Here is a 22,208-nt window from a genome sequence, read left to right as displayed (position 1 = left end):
TTTTGTATGCAAGTAGTTTTTAAGTGAGGTGTAACTTGGGGTAAACAAGACAAATCAGACTCCTGAAAGGAGTACAGTATTCAGGAAAGGTTGAGAGCCACTGCTTTAGGAATTATACTGGGGAAGTTCTATGGCCCGTGTTATACAGGAGGTCAGAGTAGATGATCACAATGGTCCCTTCTGGTCTTGGAATCCATGAACCTGGCACGTGTCTAGAGCGCATCAGCCCCAGCTTGCCCTGCCCAGCCTCTCGGTCCCACCGCGTAGGGAACTGGAAACAGGAAGGAGAGGGCCTGGGGGTGAAGCGTGGGCAGGTCCACATCAGGGTGTTTGGGGAAGCACAGCCTTCCCCTGCCTATTCCACCCGCCACCCATGTTAACGTAGTTCTGTTGTCACATTACTGATCAATTAGGGAACATGCTCGTTTAAAGTTGTGCAATGCTCCCTTCTAACATTGTTTGGCAGCCACCTGCTTTGTCCACTGCTTGCAGGAAGAGCAGCCCGTTGGAACTAGCTGGTGGGGGCTTGGAACCAGGGTGGACCAGCAGCTCCCCTATCAGCTCCCAGCTCCCCTAAGTTCCCTGTGCGGCAGCCACCCAGCAGGCTATCAATTGCCAGCAGTTCAGCTGTCCCTCCCCCCACTGTCATGTGCTGCTCCTGCCCTCTGCCTTGGAGCTGCTCTCGGGAGCCTCCTGCTTGCTGTGTGGGGGTGGAGGTTTGGGGGCTAATGTCAGGGTGTCCCTCTCCCCCCTACTCCTGCCCCCCCCCCGCTTACCCCATCTCCATAGGGCAGGGGAGACGGGGGACACACGACAGGGCTCAGGATGGAGGGAGCTTGCTGGCCGCAGCTGCTGTCTCAACTTCCTGATCTACTTAAAAAGGCAATGTACTGAGCGTGGGGTCAGCGTACTTAAAGGGGCAATGCGTCTCTCTCTCTCTCACACACACACACACACACAGTCTCTCTGTCTGCCATGCTGTCTCCCCTCCCTCCATTTGTGCTGCCTTGTAGAGTGTGAGGCTACATTAACAACAATGTGTTAACCCTTGAGGGCTCAGCTGTAGTAGTTCATCATTTAGCAGCAAGGCATTGTTTGGGAAATATCCCTCCCTCTTCCACCCTCTGACTTCACCATCTCAACCATGCTTCACAATCCTCATAGCTGTGTACAATATTAAATTGTTTGTTTAAAACTTATACAGTGTGTGTGTGTGTGTGTGTGTGTGTGTGTGTGTGTGTGTGTGTGTGTGTGAGAGTGTGAGTGTGAGTATGTGTATGTATATATATATGTAAATAGAGAGAGTTTAAAAAAAAATTTCCCTGGAACCTAACCCCCTCATTTACATTAATTCTTATGGGGAAATTGGATTCGCTTAACATTGTTTCGCTTAAAGTCACATTTTTCAGGAACATAACTACATTCAGAGAGGATGTAGCACAATCCCTTTTATGGTTTTGAAAGGGTGTTTCCCTCTTCTTGAAGTCTCCTCTTGCCCACTGAGAATAAAACCAGCTTCCTTAACCTTTCCTTACAGCTAAGGTTACTGAGACCAGCTGGAATCCTTCTGAGTGGAGATGAATTTCCCTTGAGCAGCTCTTCCTCTGTCCCTTCAGCTTCAGTGTGCCAGTCTGAGATGCAGCCCCTCATTAGATAATAGGAATGAATAGCACTTCCGGGGGAGGAATGAGAGATGGCTGCTTTTCCTACCACTCACCTTTTAATGGATAATTTAAATCATCCTAACCAGGCAGTGCTAAGTCATCAATCCTTTGGGATGGTTTCCCTGCTTCCCCCTGAATCTTCCTAACATTCTGGAGCTCAGCAAATTCTGAGAGAGAGTGTGTGTGTGTGTGGTGTGTGTCAGTGCTTGCCTGAGTGCCCTAGAGAGAGACTACTACAGCCAAGTTAAACACAGTTAACCACTCCTACATGATAAGTGCCAGTGACACATAAGACTTGTTTCTATTTATGGAGACTAATGGGAAGAACATATCTATTCAAAGGCAATGTTTTCCTGTCAGTTACTATGAAAATTCAAGTAGCTAACAGCCCATGACGCCTGTTGAATTTAGGGAACTGGATAGTTCAGGGGATTGGTAATGGAATAGAGGGATTTTATATGTCTAGATCATTGGTTTGATGCAGCCTAGATGTCCTATAACTGTCAGGGATTATCATCTGATGGGTGTTTGGTGGCCTCAATTTGGCTCCTACCAGACAGGTGTCTATTTCCCTAGCTAGATAAATTCAGGTGCAAATTTTTAACAGCAAAGGGTAAACTAGCCATTGGAGCAACCGATGTAGGCAACAAGTGATGAGGGATCCGTTGTGCCCCTAAGAGATATGCTATAGCTCCTACAGACGTAATGGGCTTGATGTAGAAATTAATGAGTATTTAGAAAAGCTGGATGAGCACAAGTCGATGGGGCCAGATGTGCTGCATCTGAGGGTGCTAAAGTAGTTGGCAGATGTGATTGCAGAGCCATTGGCCATTATCTTTGAAAACTCATGGTGAGCTGGATGATTGGAAAAAGACTGAACTGAGGATTGGGCAGCAGTTAGTTCCTTTTACCCTCCCCCTTGGATCTCAGATTACTTCCCCCTTCCTGGCGCATTGGGGGAAAGGTGATGGGAGGAGTTAAGGCTCCCTTCATTCTCCACCTGCCTCCACGGGAAAAAGAGTAGCAGCCCCACAGAGGCTACCCACCAGGTGAGTAGCCTACACCGGAAAGCAAATGGGCCCTTGATGCCACTTCCCCTCTGCATTCAGATGGGAGAGTAAGCCTGAATCTCATTCGTAAGTTTTTCAAAGGCTATTATTATTGTTTATTATGGTTGCGCCTGAGGGTTATCAGGTTTCTATAGAACATTGTTTAATGCCTCTTAAAACTACGGGAAAATTCCAACAGAAATTTCTCCTGAGTTTTAGGTCTTGGGGTTTTTTTAAAATGAAAAGAGTTTACTTGTAATTGTTCTGGGGGCTTCTGGTAAATCAAATCCTCTTCCTCGCTCCCCCACAAGCCTGGAGTCTGTGGGTGTCTACAGGCAAAAGGTAAATCAAATTAAAAAAAAAAAAAGTTCATTTCTCTTAACGGCCTCAAATATTTCATGCATGTTGTGCCATGTATTTCAGAAGCAAAGCCAAGCAAAACAGCTTCTTCCATACACACGAAGAAAATGTTTTCCAGAACTCAAAGCATTTCGGTCTTTGGCAGAGTTTTTTTTTTTTTTTTAATTACACACTATACATGCTAGAAGAAAAGTATGGAAATAAACTCCCTAGAGTGATTAAAGTAACGTTCTGGATAAAGATGGGCCCAAACCAAAACCCAAGCTCGGGCAGTAGCTACCACAGTTATGAGTTTGGCAGAAATACCCAGATTCGATTTAGACAGACTGTAGTTACAATCTATGAATCTATTTATCTAAACTTCATCCAATACTTCCTGCACTGAGCCCAGTAACTAAATTAGCTGGACAGAACATGTCCAAATGTGGGGTTTCAAAGTTTGGATTCAAGATATCCCAAGATTCAGGAGGGGTGATGTTTGCTGTTCAGATTCAAGCCACTGTTGAAATGGGCTCTGACAAACTCTGATCTAATTTGGGGTTCTGGATCCATGGTTTATATTTGAAAACCAACTTAGTGAAATTAATTTGAGAGAACGATTTCAGCATTTAATATGGAATGGAGAACCCGTGAATATATTTCTGCTCCATGCTTTCACATCACGTTTTTCTTCCCTGTAGCATGCTTGGGTCATCCTGACATCCAACAGCAAGGTCTCAATATGAAACAGGCAGCTTTATGCTCTATGAATGATGAATGCATGACAGAAACTGAACTCCATGTGTGTACTCACTGTTCGGGAGAGTCGAACAAACAGCACGTTATGGCTCAATGCATTTATTCAAGGGTCAGCCTAGCAGCCAAGAAAAGGTAACTTTATACACAGCATATCCTGAGAACAGAAGATTTCAAGAGGATAATTGCATCTGCTCATTCACAAACACACCCAGATATTTGAAATCTAAGTCTAGGACTTAAAAGATAAAACCTAGAGCTGCCTATCTTTAGTTCTTCACTCATTTCACATCTGAGTGAAGAGTCTGCGCATCTGATGCCATGTACAATTAGGAGGACACTGTTAGAGTATAGTGTGTGTGTGTGTGTGTGTGTCTGTCTGTCTGTCTAGGTATATACACACACACACACACACCCCTCTCCCTCTGTCGTGATTCTTGTTTTTTAAAAAAAAGCCTTTAAATATTTTTCCCCTTCTACCAATTTGTCGTTATCACTTGGCAGGGTTTGGAATTCTTCCATTAACTTAACGGTTGTAGCACAAAGACTGGAAATAAGGTAGCTTGGGTTCCAATGACACCAATTGTATAAATACGTACTACCAGGCATAGTGGGTACTACAGAGAGTTGTCCTATTGACATCACTGGGACTACCTATGGTACAACACACTTATAGGATCAAGCCCTCTGCAAGCTTGGGTAAGTCTCTTAACCAATGTATGCCTCAGTTCCCATCTGTAAAATGAGGAAAATACCTACCTTAGTAAAGTGTTTTGAAATCTTCAATAAAGTGCAACATATAAATGCAAATTACTAAATTACTATTTTTACTAAGTTACTATTACAGCTGGATCAAAAATTTCAAATCAGTGTTTTCATTAAATAAAAAGTCCTTCCCTGAAATGAACTTTTGTGGAAAATTTCATGCCTCTATTTTTTTGCAATTTTTTTTAAATCAAACATTATCAGAAATGCGACCAAAGTGGCTTTAAAAAAAAATTTGTTTACCAAAAACAACAGAACTTGCCACTGGTACAGCCACCATACACCAGACACAATGCACATGGCAGCTAACAGCACAGGCATGTAGAAATAAAAATAAATGAAAGGCTCAGGCACAAAAAGAATTACATATAGCAAGGGACGTACAAGGCAAGAAGAAGCAGTTCTATAAATACATTAGGGAGCAAGAGAAAAGGGAAAGGGAGGTCTGGTTCTTAACAAGGAAGAAGCACTAGTAATGAAAGCTGAGGTGTTTAATTCCTATTTTGTTTCAGTCTTTACTAAAAAGTTTAATTGTGACCAGATACCGAATACAATCAATATTAATAGGGGGAAAGGAACACAAGCCAGGATAAGGAAATAGCAGGTTAAAGACTATTTAGATATGTTTAATGTATTCACCTCAGCAGGGCCTGATGAAATGCACTTGAACTAGCTGAAGCAATCTTGGAACTGTTAGTGATTCTCTTTGAGAACCCAGGGAGCGGAGGTGATCCATCCATCCCATCCCCTGCCGCCCACTCCTAGCATCTGGCAAAGTCCCAGAAGATTGGAGAAGGGCAAACATAGTACCTATCTTTAAAAAGGAAACAAGGAAGTCTCAGAAAATTATAGACCAGTCAGCCTAACTTCATTATCCAGAAAGATAAATTATCCTAAATTATCAATAAATCAGTTTATAAGCACCTAGTGTACAACAGACCTGTAAAGCAATAGCCAACATGGATGTGTCAAGAACACATTATGCCAAACTAACCAAATGTCCTTCCTTGACAGGGTTACTGGCCTAATAGATAGAGAGAAAGTAGTAGATGTGATCTATCTTGATTTTAGTAATGCTTTAGGACAGTCCCACATGACATTCTAATAAGCAAACTAGTGAAATAAGGCCTAGATGACATTACTATCCAGTAGGTATACACGCAGTTGAAAAACCACACTCAAAGAGTAGTTATCAATGGTTCACTGTCAAACTGGGAGGAGCAACAGAGGGTCCTGTGGCACCTTTGAGACTAACAGAAGTATTGGGAGCATAAGCTTTCGTGGGTAAGAACCTCACTTCTTCAGATGCAAGAGGAGGCGGCATTTAGTGGGGTCCTGCAAGGGGCAGTCCTGGATCCCGTACGATTCGATATTTTCATTAATGACTTGGATAGTGAAGTGGGGAGTATAAAATCTGCAGATGACACCAAGCTGGGAGGGGTTGCCAGCACTTTGGAGGACAGGATTAGAATTCAAAATGATCTTGATAAATTGGAGAATTGATCTGAAATCAACAAGATCAAATTCAATAAAGATAAGTGAAGTATTTTGCACTTAGGAAAGAAAAATCAAATTCACAACTACAAAATGGGGAATAACTGGCTAGGTGGTAGCCAGTTATTCATATGCTGAAAATGATATGGGGGTTACAGTAGATCACAAATTGAATACGAGTCAATGTGATGTGGTTGCAAACAAAAGGCAAATATTCTGGCATCTATTAACAGAAGTGTCATATGTAAGACAGAGGAGGTAATTGTCCCACTCCAATGAGCACTGGTGAGGCCTCAGCTGGAGAACAGTTTCCAGTTCTGGGCACCACACTTTAAGAAAGATATGAACAAACTGGAGAGAGTTAAGAGGAGATCTACAAAAATGATAGAAGCTTTAGAAAACCTGGCCTATGAGGAAAGGTTAAAAAAAAAAAAAAGGGCATGTTTAGTCTTGAGGAAAGACGAATGAGCAGGAACCTGATAACAGTCTTCAAATGCATCAAGGCCGTTAGAAAGAGGATGGTGACAAATGGTTCTCTGTGTCCACTGAAGACAGGACAAGAAGTCATCTGCTTAAACAGCAACAAGGGAGATTTAGGTTAGATATGAGGAAAAGTTTACTACACTATAAGGCTAGTTAAGCACTGGAATAGGATTCTAAGGGAGCTCGTGGAATCCCTGTCACTAGAGGTTTTTAAGAGCAGGTTAAAACAACCAACTATCAGCTATGGTCTAGATCAGTGGTTCTTAACCAGGGGTGCATGCACCCCCTGGCAGTGTGAGATGCGCTTTCTGGGGGTGCGAGACATGCCAGATTTTTTTAAAAGGCAAATCATCGAAAACACAAATTAAGCACAGGCATGTAAGTACAATTACTTTGTTTCATCAAACCTATGTATTTATTAACATTATACATTTTTTAACGATTACTGTAATATACAAACAAAATATATCTAGGTTTAAAGAACTGACCTATTTCAATGATTGTTAGGAAGGGGTGCGAGTATATATTTTGATTTTTGATCGGGGGTGCAAGAACATATTTTGAGAACCAAAGGGGTGCAGGCTGCAGTAAAGGTTAAGAACCACTGGTCTAGATATACTTGGTCTTGCCTCAACATAAGGGGCTGAGAACCTCCTGTGGTCCCTTCCAACCCTACGTGTCTCTGATTCTACGACTACAACCTTAATTCTGCCCAGACAAGGATGCCAGTCTTTCAGCGCCCCCTGTCCCAAACTCCATGCCCAGATCAGCACCACCATAATCACACCAGATTCCCACCCCTGGTGTCTTTTCTGTGCAGTTCTGGGAACTACACTCACATACATTTGGGAAAAGAGATTTGAAACCAGCTTTATAGTGAAACTAATGCACAGGTCCTTTAATTAACAGCTTCTCCATAATAAAAACTAGAATACATAGGACCAGAAATTACCTAGCACCTTGAAAAATAATTTAACTTGTACCTCTCTCATTAAAACATAATAGATAATAGTGTAAATATCATGTAATGCTAAGTTATCTGACATCTTAATTGGTTAGAATGACAGATTCAAAACAAAGCCACTCCTTTAATTATGTTTATATAATGTAACTTTTGGCATAGAAAGTAATGCATCCCTTCAGCTATGCTTTACATTTGCTTGGGCAGCACATTATGAGATTGTTTGTAATGCTTCTGCTTAATGTTTCGAGGAGTGACTACCTGCTACAAAGAACAGGCACAAAAACATCTTTTCCCTTGTGGGGAATTTTCTGCTTTTGGATCCATGCTCTACTGAGGAAGCATGGTCCAGTGGTTGGGGTGCCAGTCTTGGACTTAGGAGACCTGGGTTTAAGTCCCTGTTCTAACCAAGACTTCCTGTGTGACCATAGGCAAGATACTGAGTCTGTACCTCAGTTCCCCACCTGTAAAATGGGGATAATAATAGTACTTTCTCCCCACACAGAGATGTTCAAAGAATAAATATATTCAAGACTGAAGTGCTCAGATATGCAGCCTCCATTAGTGGTGCAAGTAAAACAGATAGCATTTCTGTGGCGTATTCTGCACTTCAGACCTGCTCAAAAGCCCATGGAAATCAATGAGAGTCTTTCCACTGACTACAGCGCACACTGGATCAGACCCTTTATCCCCATTATTAGGGAAAAGTCAAGGCTTGAAGTCAATTCCCACAGTGGGTAGAGGGGAAGCAGGGCCTTGGTTTTACCCCATTCCTTTTGGGAGGACTAGCTGCAGCAGTGGGGGAGGAAAGGCTTCACGTGCCCATCCCTCACCCCAACGCTATGCACAATCTGGCCCTTGAAGTTTGCAGAGCACCTCGCTGTAGAGATGTGGTGTGCTATGCACAACAGCGCACAGGTGGGATTGAACCAATACTGTCCTTTTCCAGGTGGCTTCACGGCTATATGCACAATAGATGCTTCACTGGAGGAAAAGGCCCCATAGCTGTTTAATTCTGCTGGCTCCAGAGAGAGCATTCTACATGGAAGCCAATGCGGCGCTGCGTGAGTGTGTCTACAGGCAGAGCCCCTGGGACCATTTCATCCTGGGGGCATCATCACTGACTCCAAAAGATGGGTGAATGTGGCCCAGAACCAAAGAGAGGTATGAACTCCTCCCGCTAGTTGCGGTAAGGTTCTGAAACCAAGCGAGGACATTTTTATGCCATTACGTAGGATCAGTTTACTCTTGAACGTCTACCGTTAACTTCCAGGTATTCAGGGCCTGTAGCCAGAGACTGGGATTGTAGCAGGAACTGGGGTAGAGAAGTAATAGTATTTAATCGTTACATTCATGTAGCACACAGAGGTCCCAAAACCAGGACTGGTGGCCTATTATGGTAGTAGTTGTACAAACACATGGCTTCTGCCCCCAAAAGCTTACAATCTACAAATATTCCAATTCTGACTCTGGCATCCCTGGGACCTGTAGCAGGGATCTGGTGCAGTTTTCAATATAAGTGATCTGCACTGCAGCTAGGAAACCCATAATGTGGTTTTCGGAGCAGAATAACCATCTTTTCTCTTTCCATTGGCCAACACGTAAGGCTGAGCAGTGACTCAGGATGCTAGCCTTTGGAATATTGCACACCTGAATCAAAGTAATTTAAGTTCTAGAAACAGCAGTCAGTTGAAATAAAGAAATCCTACACCATGAGATACTACAGCAAACACACCCATCTCCCCGCCTGAGGGAAGGGTGTCGATGCTTCAAGAAAATTGGCCTTCCAAAAATTAGAAAAAGAAAAAATAAGGAGTGGTAGTTTTGGGCTTTGTTTTTTGGGAGGATTTTTTTTTAAGACAATTCACTCTATTAACCCACTTAGGGCCTCAATCCGCTCTACCACCCTAGGTCCCCTTAGGGACTATAGTCAGTATTGCATCATGGCCAGAACTAGTGATTTGAAAAATGGGTAAACTCACATAACGTCCATATTCCTTAACTGAAGTGAAAAAAAGCTTTGTTCACCCCATGTTTACCCTCAACTACACTACTGGACAGATGTACAAAGATGGAATCCCATAACTATATTCCAGGGCCATACTTGGGTTGCTTTACTGAAGCTATGAGTGCACTTTTAAAAGCCATTGCCATTGTGTTACTTATAATTACTGTACCTAAAGCTTGAGATATGAACTGTCTATCCACAGCAAAATTTTAAAAATGAACCTGTATAAACCCCTCAGGACTACAGCTAATGGAGATTCTTCTTTAGTTCAGCAAGGGCCTGTGCGTTGGAGCCAAGGGTCTTGAATGGGTTACCTAGGGAGGTGGTGGAATCTCCTTCCTTGGAGGTTTTTAAGGCCTGGCTTGACAAAGCCCTGGCTGGGATGATTTAGTTGGGGATTGGTCCTGCTTTGAGCAGGGGGTTGGACTAGATGACCTCCTGAGGTCCCTTCCAATCCGGATATTCTATGATTCTAATCTATCAGGCAGCAGATACGCAGTTTCAACAGTGATGGTCTGTATGGAGCTATAGATTTGTTATATCACAAATGGGCACACACAGGCAGCTACACTTGTGTTTTCACAAGACAAAGTCCTCAAAACACAGCTTCTCTTTTTTCACATTTCCTGGCTTTTACCTCCTCTCCCACTTTAGAATACAGAAAACAATTTTGAACAGAATATATCCAGTGAAAGGAGACAAATCAATAGTTAACTATGCTTACAAAAGATACCAAGATATATACAGATATATACGCATAAAGGCTTTGGGTTTCAAAACCCTATTGACATTCTGCTGATTAGCGTTGACCACACATCCTGCAAGTTACAGTAGAAGCAAAACACAAAAGGCTTTCCCTATTATTTATAGTAACAATTTGGGAAAGCCATATATATTGCAGCACAGAAGGTGGGGGGAGAAACGACAGGAATGAAAGGTAGTTTGCTAAGCTAATAAAACAGCAAGTTTTCCCATCAGTTTCCTTGGTCTTAAAGAGTCCTTTCAGATTAAAACTTGTGAGTTATACCCCTAGCAAAACCAGTGACAAACATTTTCATTGCAGATTGTTAAAGCACCTGGGCTCATTTGATTTCAGCTATGAAAATACTTCCCAGTTATTCAGAATGGTATTGGTTTAATTAGTGATTTAAGAAAGTGACATGTAATGATGAATGATATGAGAGTCCTAGAAAAGTCTCTGTCATTAGTCAGTCAAGTTAAGTCTATCTATAGAGTGAGACTGACCTTATGAAAACAACAGAACACAAGCTAGATTTACACTAAGCTACAGCCTGGACCTGTAATATTTGCAATAAATTTAGAGAAACAAAAAAATTACTTCTAGATTATTTTTACTACATGGCAACTGTTACCCCTGCTGCCTGAGAAGTTTTGGCTAATTACATGAGTAATATCTGACAAAGGTCTTGGTGTCTCATACATTTAGAACTGGAGAAAATGTCCTTTAATGCAAACCTTAAAACAACGAGGAACTTCATAAACAGACCCAGAATCGACATCAGTCACATGAGAGGGGGGAAAAGGTCTTAGAAAACTGCCAACTCAATGAGCCTCAAACCAGAGCTTCCTGAAAGTCTGCATTTTCAACATGAGGTCCTCATGGTAGGCACTTACATCTATATTTGAGGCACCTTATTGGGTCTGCAAAAACCAGGGGACCTGACTCTTCCCCGCTGTTCTCACAGCATTGGCTTATTTATGAGAAGTAACCTGTGCCAAAAGCTTAAGTGATCAAACTGATGGGATTTTGCAGTTCAGACGCCCAAGTGACCCTCACAAAGGCTGGCTTTTCAATAGTGGCTGAGAATGGTCTGTGGTAGTGATAGGTCTGAGGAGCTCTATCAGAGATGGTCTTATTGTCCTTCCCAGGCCAGTGCATCTCCCGGAGCTCTTTTCCCTTGCTCTGGCACCCTTTCACATCTTTAGACTAACGCAGCGGTTTGTGGACCAGCTGTGTGCTAAAGGCCGCTGGGCCACATGGCAGGGTCCAGGTTCCTGGTTGCCCAGCTGCCCGGCATGATGGGGGTCTGGGGTCCAGGGTTGCCACCCAGACCTGCAGGGTCTGGCGTTGGCCCCAGTGGGTTGGGGTCCGGAATGCCACACGGCTGCCCTGCTGCAAGGCCCCCTGCCCAGGGTTCCGCTTCTGGCCCCACTCTGTGGAGGGATCTCTGAGTGGGAGGTGGTGAGCATAGGTGTCTGTGGGGAAGGGGTTGAGGGAGCACATTGTGGGTCTCTACCTGCGGCCCAAGTAACACATTGTGGGCCGCATAAAATAGGTTGAGAACCCCTGGACTAGCCCATTGACACATTTTGATCTGACAGGCACTTGTGGACTTTTGCATTCTGCCGTGCACTCCAGGGCTGGGATTGCTCACACATGCTGCTTGTCCCACAGCCCAAGAGAGGCAGCGGCCTCCAATCAGGTCCAGGCAGGTAGGCTCACAGGAGGGACCTAAACCTGGGGTGACTCTTGAGCAGCAAGTGCAGAAAGGTAAACAATCAAGTCAATTCCACAGCAGCCAATGCAGTGAGGAATAGCAGCGGGAGGACAACTTGCTCCATGCTAGCTATAATCAGAAATGGAACACATCCACACTGCCATGAATTGAATTTAGCTCCAACCAAAAACAGAGCTACCCAAGTTAAACACCAGAGTAAATTTATAGATTTAACTACAGCCATCTAACGTACACAAATGTTACATGTCCTCCTGTGATGGGGTGTGTACCTAACACAGGCCCTGAAGGGGTTAATGTGGGCCTTAGAGGCCAATTAACATACCTGGCAGCACTTGAGAGAGAGAGAGAGAGAGTGAGTGCACCCGGGAGGCTTAACTGATGATGAAGCCCAACTGGGGAGGGGCTGGGTTGTGATTATAAAGCCAGGAAGTTTGTGCCAGAAGAGGGCTGCAGGTAGAAAGTTTGCAGTCGCTCTGGAAGATAGAAGAGGCAGGAAGCAGTCCAGATAGGCAGCAGACCTTGGCTGCCAGCTACAGGGTCCCTGGGCTGGAACCCAGATTAGAGGGCGGGTCTGGTTTCTCCTACCAGCCATTAAGAAAGGTGGTGTGAACCGCCCTGAGATAAGGGGTGTAAGGACCACAGAGCATAAAGACAGATGGAAACCTGTAGTAAGGTCATTACCTGGAGTAAAGTCATTGGATTTGGATACCCTGGAAGGGGTGGACTAAAGCATAACCTGGCCAGAGGGCCAAGCTGCAGGGAGAGAGACCACCACAATGACGGAGTGACTGTCTGCAGGGAGTGTCATAGGGGAAGATAGCTACTATACCATGCCTGGCCACACGGAGGTGGGGCTCATGCAGTGAGTGAACCCCATTATCCCACCTCTGCCCAATTTTCAGAGAATGAGGGTCTGTTGCATCTCTCAATAGGAGTAGAGCCTCTTTTGCTGAAGCTGCAAGCACTCCTGCTCTTGTTTCTGAAGGCAGGGCCAGTTCTAGGGGCAAGCAAGTAGGGCACTCACCCTGATCAGCAACTTCCAGAGGATGCTTTTTTCCTCTACTCAGATCAATCAGCTATTTTTACCCTTCTCTACTGATTGGGCAGCTGTGGTTTTTGGGGGAGGGGGTGTTTGGGGGTTGTGTGTGTCCAGCTGCTGGGCAAAAACAGTTTTTGTGCTCGCTAGCAAAACAGCTAGGGCTGCTTCCTGACTCAAGGTCCCCCATTTACTCCAGGGTGCCAGCCAAGATGGCAACTGCTAAAGAAAAGCCAGCTCCCACTAAAAGAAGGATACTTAGTGCAACTTCTGTGGGGATGGGCCACACCGAATATAAACACTCTTCTCCATATCAGTTGTTAGCATTTACCTCCTGGGCGGCCTGATGCCCAGTCTTTCACATACATCTGCAGACTGCATGGGGTGCAACAGATCTTGGCAGCAAAGGAAAAACGTAATGCAGTTTTTAAAGTCAGCATAACTCTGAGCCAAGGGGAAGGAAGTGGAAACAAAAATATGCAGGAGCATCAGGTCATAGAATAAGCCCTCACTCCATGGCAAATCCAGCTCCAGCCCCACAGCAGGAGACTCACCTGGCAGCCAAATACATGGGCAAGAAGAGTGTGGAGGGGCCATGCAGACAGCACACCTCTATGAAGTGGCGCGACGCATGACTTGAAGATTCTTCCTACCACACCTTTCGGTGTCTTTTCAGCACTGGACAACTACATGGGCCCAGTATGATGCTGGTGGAGCCACACCCAGAGAGCAGCACTCAGTTTGGGACACTTCATTAAAGTAAACAATGAGCAAGTTGCAGGGAGTTCATAAAACCCTAATTAACTCTGTTCCCAAGGTGCTAGTATAGCAGCACATTGGGAACAGCTGTTCTGCCACGGGGCTGCCGTGCTAGAGTAGCACTGGAAACCTTTCCATCCCTCTAGGGTCTCTTTGGAAGCTCCTATTCCCCAACACTCCCACCAGTTACCACTGCTGTCCCCCCACCACACTGAATATTTTGTTTAAATGGAAATGCGAAGAGGCTGGAGGGCTTGACATCCTGTCAAAAGAAAATGCAGAGGTACAGAAGAGTAACCTGGCTAAGAAGCAACCACAAGCTACTGCTCTACAAACACTAGCTGAGTGTAAACCCTAAAGCAGGGAGGATTCAGGTAGAGCAGTACAAGGGGCATAACTAGCCTTCTGCCAGGCTGCTTCTTATACCTGGAATGGCCTGGCCAAACCTGTTCGCAAAGTGCCCCGTCCAGCATCCATTGAAGTAAAAAGGGACTCTCCATTGCTCAACGGGCTTTGGACTAGGAGCCAAGCCACTCTTGCTTCATTAAAATCCCTCTTAAAAATCTCACCCATGAGAAAGAGGTGAACGGGAACAACGTGGGCCAGATACTCAGCTGGTGTAAATGTACATTGGTATCAATGACTCTCTCTCATCCACTGCCAGCAAGAACTCACTGACGTTAATGGAGCTCTGCTTATTTACACCAGAGAGGATCAGGATCAATCATCTCGTTGTAATCACTGAGATGCAGCCATGCCTTTGAGTCACTAAGTGACCTCATTAATGTCACCCTCCTCCCACTTTATGACCCTTATTGGTTGTGCCAAGTCTAATTTAGATGATGTGTTCATCAGTAGAGACTGTGTCTTCACTTGTGTTTGTGCCTGGCCACACCTTCAGCCCCATGGAAAGCAGCGAGTAATTGCAAGACGACAATGCTGATGAAAAGAATCAGGCCGACAGCCATGTAGTGAGAGGCACAGGGTGTTGGGACAGTCTCCCACAAATGAAAGCTCCATTAAAATCTGCAACCGGCTTGAGCTCACACTGTGAGAGAGACCGTTTGGGGAGTTGTGTTTAGCGAGGCAACAAACAAATCCGGATACTAAAAATCTATTGACTAGTGCATTCATCTAGTCTGAGCTCCTGCCCAACCAAGGCCCCAGGTCTTCACCCAGCCTTTCCTGCAGTGGAAGGAGCTTTGTCCTGCGAGGCAGCTGGTAAAGGTATTTGGATATTTATCTACTGCCAGCGTTGTGCACTAAATGCCTCAGTTACAGGATTGTGCAGAAATGAATAAACTGCAAATAAAAGTTGTTGGGCTTAGCCCCTATTTTCACTGCTGCTTTCCTTCCCAGTGACTCCGATTCACATCTCCGTTTTCTCTCACTATTCCCTGCTCACGTGCACTGAGATTCTGATGCACCCATCTCCTGGTAGTAGTCACCTTGTAGCTGCAGCAACTGCATTAGCACCTGTGCTGGAAGCACTTTGAATTGCAGGCTTGCTGGTATGTATGTTAGGCGTGCTCAGCTTGATGAGTTTAGCAGCTATCACTGAGCTTGCAAACTAAACCTCTGAACTTCAGGGTCTAGCTTTCTGGAGAGAGGAGTTCTGGCACGCACTTGCTTGCAGCTGGAGTTAAAAACGGAGCACATCTCAATTGTTTCCATGTCTTCTCTTCTTATGGCTCCATTCAAACAGTCATTAAGATCATTTCCTACCAGCCTCGCTAAAAGCTTGGCATAGGTGCCTCCTCTAGTATCCAAAATATCCGACTCAAAGAGCATAGAATAGAGATACTGATAGTAAGCGTGGTTTTTAGTCTCATTTGTAATGCCACTGTTTTAATTTGCATCAGGGTAAAATTAAACATAAAATGCATTAACTCAGATGTACTCTGAGTTATTCAGCAATATTATTATAACCCCTTCCCTCCCTCTCCCCCATTTGGTCATAACCCTCACCTGTGTCATGGATGAAGATGTGAGCGGATGCTTGCTAGTAAAGTATTTGCAAGATCAGATTCTATGAAGGAGTAATGAGTGGTTGCAGGATCAAACCCTGAGGCCCTGATCCCTCAAAAAATTTGAATTTAAGTTCAAGCACAGCAGTAGTTTAATTGACTCATGTGCACAAAGTTAAGCTTGTTTATAAATTACTTGTAGCAGAGTCTTAATTGTAAACACTGGGGCAGGTATTATAGGCCAATTCTTTAGTCTTCTCCCAGTGTCACTCCATTGATTCTGCTACACATTGGCTTGGAGATGGGTCTAGCTCACTCTTAGCCCAAGGAGTAATGAACAAGAGTAATTAAATTCCAGTTTTGTTCCGATTTTTAATCCGAAGAATTTTTCAGAAAATATATTAAGACTGGGACTAAAAGTGTAAAGCAGAGGTGGCTGGAAAAGGTTTCCCCAGAAAATTTTAACTTTTAGGTGAAAAAACTGGAGTTTTCAGCCAGTTATTTAGGGGTTTTGATACAAAGTCAAGAGTTTCCACCAGAAGCAGACATTTTCTGGGAAAGTTTTTGTTTAGTCAAAAACCACAGATTCTCCACCAAAAGCCAGCTTTCAACAGAAATTTTCAGTAGGGCTGCCAGAAAACAGTTTGTATGCATATATTTACATGCCAAAATTGATGTTCTCAGCCTTGCTGAGAAGAATGTACCAGCTGATAAAAAGCTGGTGAAGATAGTAAAATTTTGTTATAGCAAAAAAATGCAGTGATTGTTTTGATATTTCATGAATGTCAAAACAAGAACTTGACCTCTTTCTGAATAATAAGGGTAGCTGCAGTTATACAAGCCAGGATAAATATATAAGGGACAAAGATTTCAGGGCCTAAGCCAACCACGGACTGCTTGGAGTTAAGAAGAAAATTCCTGGATAGCTAGATAATCCCACAAGTTGTTAGGGGGCAGGATGTCACACCTCTCCCTCCATCATCTGGTATTAACCACCACTAGTGATAGGATATTGGAATTGATAGATCTCTAGTCTGGCACCCTCTCTATGGGTGTTTGGTCAAAACTGAGTCCTACATTTTCTTGTGTGAATCTCCAAATCTCAACAGGCTACTGAGCTGCTCTGTAGCAGTTTGTGGCAAGGGTCTTCTTGGAAGAAGATTTTTTCTACAACTGCTAGTTCCCATATATTGAATTCTCAAAGAGCTTTAACTTCCAACCAAAGGTCCTCTAGCCTCCTTACCCCCAACTTCTTGTTCTGCAGGTCAAAATTCTACCATGATGGTTTAACACTATCATCACATTGCAATGTAAAGTCAATTCATGATGATGTTGCACCACCACTAGATACAAGCCCAAAATATAAAAATTCATGTCAGGATCCAAGTATGGGGAAAGACTGAATATTTTAAATACTTTCTTGTCAATTGTGCTAGGTGTTGTACTTTCATATAGAAAGAGAGTAACATCGCACTGGGAGCTTATATTCAGCGGATTATCCAGTAAGTATGGCCTACATGTATACATCTACATACACATATTGCTTACTTGCACCCAGTTCAGAGCGACCTGAGTCACTTGATAAAGCAGTGACCGGTCCTCTTTATTATTCACCACTCCCTCAATTCGTGTCATTTAAAAACTTTATCAGTGATATTTTTATCTATGACCTGGAAGAAAACAAAATAAAAAGCGTAGGACCAAGAATCCATCCCTGCAGGACCCCACTAGAAATTAACTCACTAAGTGATGATTCCCTAATAACAATTACATTTTGAGATATTAAATGGATTTAAAGCTGGCTAGCTGATATGTGTTCCATGTTAATTTTTTAGTGTTCAAGATTTTTAAATCAAAATGTTGTGAGGTACCAATACTCGAATGCCTTCCAGCCGTGGTTTTCAAACTTTTTTCCTGGTGACCTAGTTGAAGAAAATTCAGAGCAGAGGATGAGGGGTTCAAAGTGTGGGATGGGGCTCTGCGATGGGGCAGAGGATTGGGGTGCAGGGTTGGCTTACCTTGGGTGGCTCCCAGTCAGCGGCACAGTGGGGTGCTAAGGCAGGCTTCCTGCCTGTCCTGGCACCGCGGACTGTGCTGCGCCCTAGAAGCGGCCAGCAGCAGGTCCAGCTCCCAGGCAGAGGTGCGCAAGCAGCTCCGTGCGGCTCTCACCCACAGGCACCGACCCTTCCAGCTCCCATTGGCTGGTTCCCGGCCAATGCGAGTGCGGAGCTGGTGCTTGGGATGGGGGCAGCGTACGGAGCCCCATGGCCCCCCCGCCTAGGAGCCAGACCTGCTGCTGGCTGCTTCTGGGGCGCATCGCGGTGTCAGAACAGGTAGAGACTAGCCTGCCTTAGATGGGCAGCACCACCAATGGGACTTTTAACGTCTCGGTCAGTGGTGTGGACCAGAGCCACTGCAACCCAATGCCTTACATTCTGCGACCCAGTACTGGGTCGCGACCTGCAGTTTGAAAACCACTGCCTTACAGAAGTCTATGTATATCACATCAACACTATTACCTTTCGCAAACAAACTTGTACTGTTGTCAAAAATAAGATGTCAAGTTAGTTTGACAGGATGCATTTTCCATAAACACACGGGGATTGGCATTAACTATATATTACCCTATTGTCAGACTGGCAGGCCTGTAATTACCCAGGTCATCCTGTTTACCTATCTTCCAGTGTTCTGGAATGTCACCAGTGTTACATGACTTATTGAAAATCAACATTAATGGTCCAGTGAGCTCCTCTGCCAACTCTTTTCAGACTCATGGTTGGTTCCAAGTTATCTGGACCTGCTGATTTAAAAATGTCTTGGTCATTGCTGTTTAATCTGAGATACTAGTGAGTGCTCCAGCTGGGGGTGCAGGCTCTGGGATGTAGGAAGGTGTTCAGGGCTGGGGCGGGAGAAGGGGGAGCGAGTGCTCTGGCTGGGGTGCAGGCTCTGGGGTGTAGGACGTTCTCCGGGCCTGGACATTCAGGGTGTAGGAGGGCGCTCTGGGCTGGGGCTGAGGGGGATCAGGACTGGGGCGTGGGACTGTGTGCACACTCCAGCTGGGGGTGCAGCCTCTGGGGTGGGGCTGAGAATGAGGGGTTTGGGGTGTAGGAGGGTGCTCTGGGCTGGGAATGAGAGGTTTGGGATGCAGGAGGGGGCTCAGGGCTAGGGCAGGGGGTTAGAGAATGGAAGGGGGTCAGGGGTGCAGACTCCGGATGGCGCTTACCTCAAGCAGCTCCCAGAAGCAGAGGCACATCCCCCCTCCGGCTCCTACACAGAGGCGCGGCCAGGTGGCTCTGTGTGCTGCCCCATCTGCAGGTGCAGTACCCAGCCAATGGGAGCTGCAGAGCCAGCACTTGAGGCGGGTGCAGCATGTGGAGCCCCCGGCTGCCCTTATGTGTCGGAGCCAGAGGGGGGACATGCCGCTGCTTCCAAGAGCTGTGGACAAGCCTTAAGTGACTTTCACGAAATTTGTGGCAAGGTCAAGAATTTAACTCAGACCTCCTGAGTTCTATTCCAGTATCTTAACCACAAACCACCCTCCTCTCAAAGGTTAAGGCACTAGCCTGGGACTCAGGCACTCCACGGAGAACTGACTAGGTACATAGTGCTGGCTCTCCTCCTCATTTCCAGCTGAGAGAAGCAGCACAGACAGGAGGAAGGAAGGACACCAAGAAGAAAAGGAGCTAGTGTGATAAGCCACTTTCCAAGAGGAGAAGAGACTTATTGCATTAGAGAAAGCAAAAGCTATATAAATATCTCCATGAAAATGACTTTGCCTTGTAAGCAATTGCTGTAGTTGCTAAAGCAATAGTAAGCAATTGCAAATGGCGGGGGGAAAGATGGTCTAGTCAATGGGAAGACACAATGTTATATTATGGTTTAGTCTACAGTATGAAAGAGCTCAAGAAACCCTAATCTAGAGGATAATGGAACCAGACTTTCCAAGCAGCCACTTATGCCAGGCAAACTTGATTTAAAAAGCATTGAGCGAGCATCTCATGAAATTGTACCACAGAAGTTGGTCATACATGGTGTTGAGTTGTGTTAATATTTATAAAGTGCTGAAATTTTGAGGAAAGGTGGTTCTACAACTGCACAGTATTAATTCACAGAGGAAGACAATAGATATGAGACCAAACATTAAACTAAACCTGATTGTTTTACCAACAATTTGTTGATAAAATATAGAGCCAAACAGAAATACCATTCACTCCAGTTAGTAAAAATACTAAAGTAAGGGCAACAAAGAGGAAAATGTATATAAAAATCTATTAAAATCTTTGCTCTGTCGGTCTAAAAAAACCCCAGATTTACTGTTTTAGCAATATATCCTAGGTCCAGAACATGCATGCTCTATTTTAAATAGAGTGGATAAAGAAGTCAAATGTAAACCCTAAATACAAGGGGTAACGCCAACCAAATAAAAACAGTAAGTATTTTTCCGCATTAATGCACTGCATAATTTTTAAAATCTGGAATCAGCAGAAATCATGAACTTCTATGTTGAGCATTAACTAAGTGGGGCAACTGTTTTGAACTAGAATTTGAACTGAGGCAAGAGGAGAGGGAGGGAACCTGAAACTGAACTGTTGCTTTCATTTTGCACTATTAATTCTCTTTACAGCACACACCAGCATGCCAGATGTTCTGCAGTACAAATACAAGGACAAGGACCCTGCCACCAAGAGGTAAGAGTGTAATTTTAGATGCGACACCGTACGTGGGTGTAACACAATATGAAGGCAGTGAGCAGAGGAAGAACAAGAGGTACCAGCAGGTCTCACAATTACTTGTGAAACAGATCCTCAGATGATGCAATTTGACAGACTCAGTGGAGCTATGCTGGTTTACACCAGTTGATGATCTGGTTCTAAATTTAGTTTACTTTTAAGAGATTATCCACATTTCACAGCTAGGAAAAGCAAGACAGGTTAAGACTGGAATTTTCAAAGAAGCTTAAGAGTTAAGCACACAAGGCCCATTGAATTAAATGGCTTGTCTAAAGTCACACAGCAAGTTAGTGCCAGACCTAGAATCCCCCACTCTAAGGCTTAACCATAAGACCTTCCCTGTCTCCCACACTACTCAAATATATTTATAGTACCTTTGTATAAAAAAATTGCAAGAGTCTTTAAAAATGCATTCTATAAATCCAAAGAGATCATATACTTCAATGTATTTTAAAAATGGCATCAAAACTACTCTTTATTAGAAAATATTATGGTAACAAGTAGGAATCAGTGACTTTTAAAACTACGGACTGGTGGTGGGAAGCCAACTTATAAACAGGAGATCCATTGTAAAAAGTTGAGTTCCATGAAGTTTTGGTTGCTGGCTGTATCTGACAGCAATTAAAAGAGGGTAAAAAAAGTCTAAGAAGAGATGTGAGCAACCAAACAAGTTTAAATGAGATGTTGAGGGTTGGGAAGATAGCAGAATAAATGTGATTTCTGGGAATTTTTGCAAGATGTGTTGGCTTCTATTGGTTTATCTTATCTTTGATTTTTTTTCCCCTTCATATTTTGATACAGGCTCTACTGGGAAAATCCTGAGATCAGCAATGCAGTGTGTGAGGCTGAAGTATTTACCCAGGGATTGGCCTAGCTCTGCAGAAATGATAGCAAACGCATAATTTCCCAACAGGAGCGTGAACAGCACTCCTGGCTTTTGTTACATCCTTACTGCAACTTAGCCAGAGACACTAGGAGGAAATATCTCCTCCGTGTTGCACGTTCCTATGATGGAGAAAACTAAATTTGTAAGAGCTTAAATTGTCAGTTTCTCTGGTGTCCTTTATTCTGAAAGACTATCCTCATTTTAGCCCTGATTCAGGAAGGTAGTTAAACAATGAGTAGTTAAGCACTGGAGTAAGACTCCTCACCTGCTTAGAGGTATGCATGTGCTTAAGTAGCTTGATGAACTTAGGCCTTTTCCATAAGATTCTTTTACTCTATGATAGGATTCACACTGCTTGTTTTAACCCTTACCTCTCCCTTCCCTACCCCTTCCTGTGTCTCAGTTATCAGCCCCTGGCTGTGTGCATTTCACATAGGCCCCAATCCTGCAAGTTATTCCTTGCAGGTGAGCTAGCAGTGACTCTCTGATCACTCCAATAGTATTTGGGGTTCCCTTGACCATATTTTTTCACTCTAAGACCACTGCTCGTTTTAGCAGGGAAGGGCAATGCAGCCAATCATCATCATCAATTAGATCGATCAGCCCTGACTCTCCTCCAGCTGCAGCCTAGAAGGTTAATTGATCCTTTAGAACCTGCTCATGCTTTGTGGGGGGTGGACACCCCTATCACAAATACATTTAATACTAATAAAAGAAATCCACAACATTTTACATAAAGTGCACATTTAGTTTGTGTAACTCATTGTCACAGAATATCATTGAGGTTAAAAGAATCAGACATTTATGTCAAAAGAAGAACAGGAGTACTTG

General features: G+C 44.1%; 1 long non-coding RNA gene across 1 annotated transcript in view; it reads left to right on the top strand.

The window, feature by feature from the left end:
- The window catches only part of LOC112059755 (uncharacterized), a 32,855-nt gene extending 11,447 nt beyond the window's left edge, over nt 1-21,408 (top strand). Inside the window, exons 2-3 of the long non-coding RNA XR_002889031.3 lie at nt 20,386-20,449; nt 21,293-21,408. This is a non-coding gene — a long non-coding RNA (uncharacterized LOC112059755). The remainder of the gene's footprint in view (nt 1-20,385; nt 20,450-21,292) is intronic.
- The last annotated feature ends 800 nt before the right edge of the window (nt 21,409-22,208 follow it).

The sequence above is a fragment of the Chrysemys picta genome, chromosome 5 (genome assembly GCF_011386835.1).
Source record: "Chrysemys picta bellii isolate R12L10 chromosome 5, ASM1138683v2, whole genome shotgun sequence".
In the NCBI taxonomy this organism is placed as follows: Eukaryota; Metazoa; Chordata; order Testudines; family Emydidae; genus Chrysemys; species Chrysemys picta.
Note: the sequence above shows the minus strand (reverse complement) of the source record. Positions and strands in the feature narration are given on the sequence as shown.